Genomic DNA, 10,696 nt, shown 5'->3' on the forward strand with positions numbered 1-10,696 from the left:
CTCCCCTCTCCTGCACTGGGAAGGAGAACCAATCCTCGGGAAAAGGCAAGGAATACAGGAATAAGGCACAGATGCAGAAAAGCCTTAAATAAGATGCAAAGATAGGAGCTGACATACCTGTTGTTTGACTGTGTGAGTGTGCTTCCATCTGTATGGCACTAATTTTTTACACATGCTTATAGAAACCCTTTTACATCTGAAAAGAAAGATGATCACTGAAAAAAATCACTAGTTTTCTTGATAATCACATTTTTCATTGTGTCAGTATGGTGGTAAACAGCTCTCGACGGCAGCTGATCTTCTTTTCATGCTGAAGATCCCCTGGCAGAATCCTTTTAATGCACAGAGAAATCTAGTATCAAGATTTATGGATTAATCCCTCTTCAGCTCCAAAATACCAGAGCTCTATATTCAGAGTCACAAGGTCACAAGTTTTGTAATTTAAATGAAAGGGTCTAAAAGGTGACAAATGAACAAAGCCGGGTTTCATTAGGAAGTGATTCTTATGTACATCTTTGAAGATTTATTGCTGGACAATCCCTTGGTTCAAAAGTAAAGAGAGAATAGAGATGATTAATCACTTTTAATGTTGGTGTCTCGGGTGACTTTCTTTCTATTTGTTATTGCCGGGGAAGTTCAAGTCCTCATTGTTGGCCAGGGAAAATGTTGCTACTTTGCAGGAATGAGCGGGGTCCTTTGTGCCCTGATTTATTTTACATTTGAGCGACTGGAGGCTAGCTAGCTGGTGGGCTCTGCTTAATGCTATGGCATGCTTGAAGCCATTCCCCCACAACAAGAAATAAATAAATAAATTGAAAACAAAAAGTAAAAAAAAACAAGAAAACAACAGATTTAAAGGCCACATTTTAGAATGAATTACATACAAGAGTATGCACCCTGCCATGATGTATTAGGAAGACCATGGAATCCACTTCTTCATCTCTGTAGGGTGAATGTGACCATTATAGTATGTGGTTAGCAAACTTATGCCACCGGTGGTGTGTGTGCACATGCATACACAATCACGCACACACATAGCTCAGACTTGAGAGCTCGGCACCAGTAGGCAGTGTCTGATCCTGCATGATTGCTGATCCTCCTAATGACCTTTGACCCTGTGATTCACAGCTCTCTGTTGTGAGCCTGTCACAGATTGGCACTGGGCAAAGAACAGGAGCATTAATACTACATTAAATGTCAGGAATTCAAGGATTAGTCAGATCGTGATACCAGGATTTATGAATGAACAGCATAGCATGGCTATAATAACCTGACACACTGATGAAGATAACAATAATGATGATGATAATTATCATCAGCAATTAAAAGCCAAAATGGCTGAATGACAGAGTTGAGCTAAATGAGCATCAAAGCTCCCTGGAGGAACAGGAGCCCCCCCCTCCCTCCTTCCTCTCCCTCCCCTTCCTCCCTTCCCACCCCTACCTCAGCTCGGCTCACACCACCACTCGTTCCAGCCTCCTGGAGGTACAAAACTCAGTGAAGTGAGAGGAACTCTGTGGCTGGACAAAATGCTGCAAAATGACAGGGACAATAATGACAATGATTTTCATGTCTCCCAGTCATAGAGCCAGAGATGCTTGGCTGAGCTGACTTGTCCAATTAAATTGTTACAGGTACAGTGGGAGATGGAGTTATTATCCCAGATGCTTTTGTCAATTACTCCTCTTGCGCTAAGAGGAAAAGCACGGTTGAATGGTATATAATGACACAAAAAGAAGCAATATTTCCGTAAAAGTTTCCACATGGTGCAGCATTGTGAAAATTATTAAGCTAAGTACTTAAAATATACATCATATTTAAAAATCAACTGTGAATGTAAGAGGTTTATGAGGTCCCTTGGTGAGAATATGTCTGTGTGATTTATGTATATGAAGTCTGACAGTCTATTTGTCATTTCTTACTAAGTTGTATGTTTACAAATACTATGTTTCTAAGGCTAAAGGATGTCTACATGTTGAAACCATCTGACCATGATGGCTTGAAAAATCCCGAGGAGTTGAATCTGAGCAGTCAAAGCTCGATCCCCAGTAAACAAGGTCAGGACAGAAAATGTCACTGCCATAATGTACCCAGCTGAATATGGGAAAAGGGGTGGAAAAGACAGCTTGAGGAAATATTAAATACATGTAACTGGTGTAATGTTTACATTTTTTTTTTTTTGTTCCTTCTGTGATACACGGTAGAATCAATAACACTAAAAAACTCTTTCCATAGCTTTTTAGGTTTCCTCGGATTTTGTAGAAGGAAAAAAATATCTTTTAAAATATGCTGGTACAAATCTGAAGAAATATAAATAGCTCATGGAAAACACCCCCTCTTCTATTTACTTCTGCTAAATGAATAAGGTTGGCAGATCGCTGCTCAGATAGTGGCCGTATTCCCTCAGAAGTATGCTGCCTTTTTGCAGTACATGGGAATTCACATATCCTCAAATGCTAAATGAAGTCTGACAGATAGCCTAGAGAAAGAAAGTTGGGAGTTTGCAGCTACAAGGGAGACCTTGAGTGAACAGGACATGCTATGTACACCCTGGCTAACAATCAACATATGCTTTGTTTTTCTGATGCCAACACGAGGCACATATAGCCCGGAGAAAGATGGATCCTGGGACTAGTTGGAACGCAATGCCTACTGGCTATTTCCCGTTTTTAAAAAAATGTTGTTTCTAATTTGTTTACGCTCACGTAGTCACCAATTACACGGCTGTGTGAGAAACAGATATTTTCTAGAATTGTACAATGTTAAATAATAAAATAATTAACTAAGACTTTGAGATCCAGACATCTGTGCGGTTATGAATTTAAAAAGTAATTCCCTTACAATTTACAGCAAGTGTTTATGGTCCACTATATCTGGGTTGCAAATATTAATGGCAACACACACAAAAAAAAAAAAAAATCAAACATATATTCCTCACACTGTTTATTTAAGACAAGAGAAAAGAACAGATACTGTATTCACAATTTTCAGCCAGATTCCAGCTACCGGCATCTCCTGCTGTGATAAGTGCTATGATTTTTAACATTGCATAGAGTGATTCATACTGTAAGCTTCCGCGGTGCATTGCAAATGTGCACAGAACAGTGTTTCAGAAAACAGAATCACGATTTGAGCGTTGTAGTAAAAAATGGCTCCCACGAGTTTCTGTCACGAGCTTGGATTAGTATGAGAATCATCCTCGGGGAAAACATCTGTATTTATAATATGTGCCATTGATGACATGTTAGCGCAGAGTCGCACTCTTTTATCGCCGTGACTCTGTCTGCAGCTTCCTTCCCTATGACAATGTTTGCGGCACTATAAAGAGACTTTTTTTCCACGATGGGCTTGAACTCTGCTTTGACGGATGATAGCTTGGTCAGACATGGCTGTGTGCAAGTTGAAGGAGGGGCTCTGGGATGGTGACAGGCAGCATGATGAGTTAAGGCGCTACAGCGGCCTAGAAATGAGAGAGAAATCAGAAAATCTCCCCCTCTCAGTAATGAGCCACACCTGTACACTGCTTTAAATACCAGAGAGAAGCTTTAAATGTCAGGTGCAATTAAAGCTTATGATTCAAGGCTGCACCAATCAAATCAAGGCCCCTGAGTTCACGCAAGTCTGAGAGAGCAAAGGCGAGGTGGTGTAGAGATGCCATGGAGCACTCTTCCTTTACCTTACACTCCAATGGGCCTCTCAGCCCAAAGGTGATTGTAAAGTTTACTACCATACAGCTGAACTTCATCTTTCCAACTCTGCTATATTATAAAGAGAAAAGGTTTGCTGCTTTTTGTGGTATATGAAGTGAAAAATGATCAAAGAGTGGATAAAATGAGAAAAATATATAAATTTACTTTACACTTAAAGCATTTTGGAAAGATATGTGTGGATTAAACTGGACTACACATGTCTTTCACTCTCATGTACCAGAGGAGGAGAAACAGACCATTTGTGAAGAAAAGCATGTGTTTGTGGGGAAACTGATGATTTTTATTGTTGAATACTTTCTTAGTGCTTTTGTTTGTTCAAACCCCAAAGGTGCACATGTTACTATCACATTAGATTGTGAAAACACCAATAATTCATATTAAGAAAGTTGGAATGAGTGAAGCTCCAATTTTAATTCAAACTCTAACATTTCCTTTCTCAACCAATCCTCACTTTTCTCGGTTCTTAGTTGATTCTGAGACCTGAATGAGATGATAGGTTTTGAGGGTAAATATTAATTTATAGCTTCTAGAAGTGTAAAATTTCCTCCTCCAAACGCCGCTGCTTTAATTTGCCCTTTGTTTCATCCAGGAAATGTAGTACAGCCTACGTTTTACTGTCGAGCTGCTGACTAGGCAGTTGTGATTCCTGCAATCACACTAATTGGTCTCTTCTGTTGCTCACCTCCAGGACCCTTGTATGTTCATACAGATAGCAAAATAAGGCTCTTAAAGAAAACACAAGCTGAAAATAATGAGATTTTTCAAATACTGTGAAATGTAACAGAAAATGGTGACATTTCAGTTTGAACCTTGGTGACTTGTCTTAAACAATTCCCAGACAAAGGAGGACACACAGGCTTCATTCCACCTATTACTGAGAGATAATTTCATGAATTAATTCACAATATGATGACAACAGTGGTCTGCTAACTTGAAAGATTTCTTTAAAACAACTTCAGAAAATTCCAGGCAGGCAGTCATTCAAGGCAAACATGTCACTGCTTCCCGTGAATGAAAAATGAACATGGGAGGATAAATAAAGCAATATGACCAGAGGGACCAGGAATTCTGCGGATAAGTGTCAGCTGCGGAGAAAAAATGAAGCATTTACCTGTTTGTAATCCAATTTCATGATGGCTTTCTGTAGATATCGGACTCCTCCGTGAATGAGCTTGGTGCTGCGGCTGCTGGTGCCTGATGAGAAATCGTCTCTCTGCACAGGGGCAGTTTTGAGATCTGACAAAGGGAACCAAGAAAACACATCAACATTTGGATACTTATTGTCCCAAATCTTTAGAATGGATCAAGATGCTATTCACATATGCACAACTTTCCACTGTAATATTCATGACGAGAACAATATTGTGAGGCCATACATATTCCATTGGGTAAAAACAACAATCATTTCCACCCGCGTGACAGCATAAATCTCAAAAAGGAGATGCATGTTTAGAAAACATGGCTAAAAGAAGAAAAGGAATCTTCTTCAGTTTGAATACATTCATTTGAGGGAGATCACGTGACTTTCATAAGATTTTTAACACTGAGATTGTTCTTTACTTCGCCTATTAGAAGCTTCTTTGCTGTCCCAGATGGTCTGGAAATCCCAGTTTTGAAAAGAAGAAAGAAAAGAAGAGCTGAGGATTATAACAAAGGGCTTGAAACCCCCATCTACACCCCCATTACACAAGTTCAGTAAATAAAGGGGCAAACACATTTAAGAGGCCAGCAGCACAGATAATTGATTTAGTATTTAATGGTAACCACAAGAGAAGAGAGATTATTGCAGGGGAATAGAAGAGTTATTATTTATTTTTTAGTAATCAGCCTAAAGTCCAAAGACTTGTTAGGGGTGGAAATCCTCCCGGTTCAAACATGCTGTTGTTCTTCACTGCATAGAGGACATGTGAAGTGCCTTACAGCTCAAACCCCAGAGAAACAAGTCCGTCACCGTGGCAAAGAGGTTACGCAACTTCACGATTCAGAAAGCCCATTTGTGGTTGCAAGCAGGGGCTGAGCAAGAGTGTGCCATGAAAAAAAAAAAAACCCTCTCAAAAAGCTGTTCCCCAAAAATGATGGTGCTTGTGAGAATCCATCTCTCAATACTTCCTGAGTTCCTTACCCTTTCATTGGCACTCAGCCCCCAAGCCCATTTACTCCTATGGAGGACAATTTAAAACAAGTCACAAATATGTAGTAGTTTCATTTTTAAAAAAATACTAAATCATTTCCCCAAACTGTTGGGCGCTGTAGCTTTTACTTGACGTAAACAGTAAATTCCTCAGCAACAATTTTTGGCTATAGATACATTTGTTCCAATTACCATGAGTATGGCAACGAGATGTTGTATGTGGTGCACATATTCATGGTAATAAGGGAGCATGCCATCCAGTGTAACAGTGTGACTCACTGATATGTTTTTAATAGCTGTGGACAAGAATGCTGCTCTTTAGCAGAGTAATAAGCTGCATCCTCCTTTAGATACACAGGCGATATGTGTTGTCTTAACTCTGTAAGGTCTTAACCTCACTATGTAAAGTGCCTTGTGATGATTTTTGTTGTGATTTAGTGCTATGTAAATATAATAAATTCAACTGAGTAGGTTCCATTGCTGGTTCTAGTGTTTCAATGGGAAAACATTAACAGCAAAGTTAAGTCAGTTAATATCCAGTGGACTCAATAACCAGGTCGTTGTAATAATACTATCCTGCAACTTAAAGTATGTTTCTCAAATCATTTCACGAAAGCATCTTACCTTTACCTTTGAGTGCAACTGTCGCGTGCAACAACACTTATCGAAACCCCTGCTAGATGCTTTCCTCTAATATTTGAGCTCGTCTGCATGGGAGATCATCCATGCAGACAGTTTTTACCTGTTCATGCACCTCCACATGCGATACACAGGCCTGTAGCATCCATGCAAAAGAAAACCAGTCATCCATTTCATTGTCATATGACTCCAGGGGACAGTACACATTAATAAATGTGTTTCATTATTATGCATATGTATTTATATTCCTTGTGATGGATTTAGGAAAAAAGAAACCATGCATTTTCTGTGACAAAGCTGTCAGACATCATCAGGCAATAAAAAACAATACATCACATGCTTATTTATATTCCACTCTCAATAACATTTCAAAATTTTGTCTTTCTAGATTAATCACAAAATCTGCATGTGGCACGCAGACAGACGGCACTGAGACGTACTAACAAGCAAAGTTGACTAATTGCAGCACTTGTAGTTGGTAACGAAGATGATAGCGCAGGATTATCTAAAATAAGCAAAGCAGACAAAGACAAATGACAGTAATTCACAAGTTCACTGCAGTTGTTAGTCATGTACAAATTACAGAGGCGCGATACAAGCTACCATATGTTAGATAGAAGAGGCGCTAGTGAACATGATGCAGCATGAAATGTGTTATACAAACATCATCTATATCTAACAGGCTGTTACAGTGTTATTTAAAATTGCTGAAGTATTTAAGCTTGGGTTAAATAAATTAAATAAATGCTTGTGGAGTAATGTAATGTGTAGACACTGCTCCGTTTGTGACCAAGAGGTAATAGTAAGTAATACCTTAGTGAAGCAAACTGCATACAGTCGGTCTAGTGTGATAATTCAGCTGTGTGGATTGATTTTATGAATGCATTTTTATTGTAAATAGTGTTAGCATCTCTTAACACTGCCTCATCTACTGCAGCTTGGATGGTGAACTAAACTGGAGCCACGAGAAGAAAATCCCACCATCCAGCTGCTCAGAGGAGAAAGCCTTGCAGCTTAGCCAAAGCTTTATCCAATTCCCTCATCATCCATTCTAGGAAACTTTAGTAGGGCCGAAAAGACGTTGCAGGCAAATTCCAGTACAAAACGAAATCCGCACAGTGCGCCCACTACTACCAGTGAGCCTTCTTGCTTGTGCAAGCTTGTCTGTAAGCTCCAAAAATCTACTCACACCTCAAGCAACATGATTAAGAGACAAATAATATGTTGTATTGTAAGAGAGTTCAAGGACAGTCCTGCTAAATAGAGTAAAATCATCTACGGTGGTTGATCAATATGCTTTACTGGTGATCTTTTGCCAGTGGCTACGGCGCCTTAAGGTTCACATTCATAACTATTACAAAGAGATTCTCTTTACACTATTTAGAGTCCTCTCAACCTTTTGTAATTCAGATATATTATTAATCAAAGAGACTGACAAAGAAACTAATGGTTTGTCTGATTTTCACTGGGGCACAATCCAGCCAGCAATTGATTGTGGCACCAGGGACACCTGCAGCTTCAGAATACATTTTCACTTTCAGGAGGAGAGGAAAAAAAAAAAAAAAAAGACGAGGAAATATTGCCCCACTACATGAATATGCAGGGACTTGATACCAGCAGTGTCATTACTAATGTTGCTGCCAATTACAGAGCATGTCATGACACTGTGATTCATGAATATTCATCGTTGACTGATATAGACAGCAGCAGTATGCAGAGGCCTCTATTCCCATTTTACTGTCTCATTGTGAATGGTGAACAGGTACCTCCATCATGCCACAGAGGCGCCTTCCAGCTGCAAGACAAGCTGTTCCATAAGGCATTGCTAGTTAACAGTGTGTTATATAAAGGTGTATAAAAGTGATGAAGTGCTCCCTGGCTCTAAAGAGCAGGCATTAAAGCATATTAAGTAGACATTTAAGCTTGTAAAGTGAGAATCTAGAAATGGAAAGAAGACACTGAGCAAAGGGATGCCTTCAGGGTTGGGCTGTTCAATTCTTAGAAAGTTTGATACCTGCTGGTTGTTCGAAATGAAATGAGGTTAGTGGGAGTGACCAGCGGATTTTGCCAACTACCTAGGCTACAATTTCATCTGACTGCACCTCTTCAGGCTTTATGTTTCAAGATGTTCAATTATAAATAAAGTAAATAGGTCTCCACTTTGAGAGATGTACATTTAAGAGTGGGGTTATTCAGTGAACAGTGGGGGACATATGATTCCTTTAGGACACAGTGCCTGAAGTTTAGGGATTCAAAAGTAATTTCATGAAATCAAAGAAAACAATCCTCTGTTATCCAGTGAGTTTTAATGCAGGAAGCTCCTGTAATTCATCATAAAGTGTGTTAACTCCACTGCCAGCCATAACAGATCCACCACTGTGTTTGACAGATGAGGTGGTGTGCTTTAGGTCATACGTCATTCCCTTAAATCTTCTCATTGTAGTTTGATAAAGCTTTATTTTTGTTTCATTGGCCAAAATAACTTTTTAAGTGCAACCTGGCCTTTCTGTTTTTGAGTCTTACCAGTGGTTTGGTTATGGCCATGAAGTCTTCTCTTGATAGATTAAGAAGGTACACTGACATCCTCAAGCGAATACTTGGCACTTCAACAGTATCCGCATTTCCACTGAATGTATTGAAACACATAGTCGAAAAGATTGTAAATGTCAAAAGAAGTCTTTTGTTTGAAATCTAATAGTATTAAAAACTAAATTTTCCTCAAGCATCAAAAATACAAGTACACATTATGATATTTTCTATTGTTGGATCATTATCACTGATGAACACACAGACAAGCATTTACTCAAGTGTGTTGTAATTTTTTTTTCTGCTTTGTTACATTGCACCTCTTCAAATGCAGGAAATGCCTCAGTCTATCCAAACTCTAGCAGAGTGTCTATGGATCACCTCATGTTATTCATCTTTTAACACTTTCCTTACTACCTGAGTACTGAGCTGGATTAATGCAAACCAGACTTCTCCTGGGATTAATGAAGTTATTTGAACCTTAAATATTGTCTGTTATCACATGTATACCCCCGATAAAATGCAGCACTGGTAGTTGTTGTCATCAGAATAAAGTACTCACATGCACTCTTTGACCACAGCAGTCAGACAACATCATGGGAGGAGACACAGAGTCTGCGAGTATGATGCTGTGATGTAATCTTATGAATTGTATGACAGTCAGATTTCTTTATATCCACATGAAACAGGAAAACTGAACATCTCTTTAAAAAAAAAAAAAAAAACAACTAAGTGGTGCTGATGGTGGCTGTTAACCACGTACAAACTGAAACTAATGACGTATAGAGCTGACGTAAAATGACCTCACTGCAGTGACAAAAACCATCTGGACTCGGAAGTTACTTTTGCTCAGTTGCCAACAAAACGCGTTCATCTGGAGCCGAATGAGAAAGTAGCTGGTTCATGATGGACACCTCGTTCAGCCAATCAAGTCGTGGCATGCTCTCTCACCCCGGGTCGACCTTTCTGGCAGCCAGGAGCCGCTGGTGCGACTGGTGCTGTTGAACCACGAGCATCATGGGACCTTGAGATGACGACAGTGCTCGTAAAGCACCTTTCCTGCAGATGTCCGTTTTGCACCTGCAGAGAAATTAATAACAGAGCGGCGTGAATTTGTAAACCAATGAAAAAGACGCATTTTTCTCACTGATTCACTCTCTATCACTGACACACACACACACACACACACACACACACACACACGAAGGGCGCAGGTTGAGCGCCCACGACTGGTAACGTCAGAAAGCATTTCGTCAAATTTAAAAATATATTATCTCAGGAAATAACTTCAGTGTGATTAAAACTAACTCCTCACTTTCGAATGACTGTCAATTAACGGTGCATATAAACGGGACGTTAATTATTCTTCCGTAAAATGGCCAATTAAACTGCTAATTGTGTTTTCATTTAAATTCTAAATGGTAAATGGATAATGGTAAATACACAGTGTGACCATGCGGCGCCCTGTCATTAGTGTTTTCAGACAAAATAGTTTGTAATCTGATCGGTGGCCTTCATTTTCAACACGTGGAAAGATTTCAATCAGATGTCAAAGTGCCTCATGCCTCAGACATATGAAACATGGTAATTAGCAGCTCCCATGACGTCAAAGAAGTGATCCAGGTAATAAAAACTTAAAAAACAAAGGACTTTTTACCACATTGCTTCGCTCCTGAATATTCACAAGGCA

The sequence above is a fragment of the Anabas testudineus genome, chromosome 21, assembly GCF_900324465.2.
Source record: "Anabas testudineus chromosome 21, fAnaTes1.2, whole genome shotgun sequence".
In the NCBI taxonomy this organism is placed as follows: domain Eukaryota; kingdom Metazoa; phylum Chordata; class Actinopteri; order Anabantiformes; family Anabantidae; genus Anabas; species Anabas testudineus.